This window comes from Rhagoletis pomonella, unplaced genomic scaffold, assembly GCF_013731165.1.
Source record: "Rhagoletis pomonella isolate Grant_MI unplaced genomic scaffold, Rhpom_1.0 Rhpom_scaffold_00003, whole genome shotgun sequence".
In the NCBI taxonomy this organism is placed as follows: Eukaryota; Metazoa; Arthropoda; class Insecta; order Diptera; family Tephritidae; genus Rhagoletis; species Rhagoletis pomonella.
In genome coordinates this window covers 6,380,483-6,380,713 of record NW_023458557.1, presented here as the reverse complement: position 1 = coordinate 6,380,713, position 231 = coordinate 6,380,483, and positions in this window count along the sequence as shown.

Genomic DNA, 231 nt, shown 5'->3' with positions numbered 1-231 from the left:
TTTATAATTTTTCGGCCCTAATGTGGCTTAATATAAATTTGTCATATAAAATTTGAGTACCCTAATTTGGGTGCTCATACATATATACCTTAAAAAAAAATTGTTTACTAATACCGCTTTTTCCTCTGCTTTCCAGGTGTCGATCTTTAGCTTATTCATCCTTTTTTATGCTCTTTGCTGTAATAGTCGCTTTTTCCTCTGCTTCACAGGTGTCGATCTTTAGCTTATTCC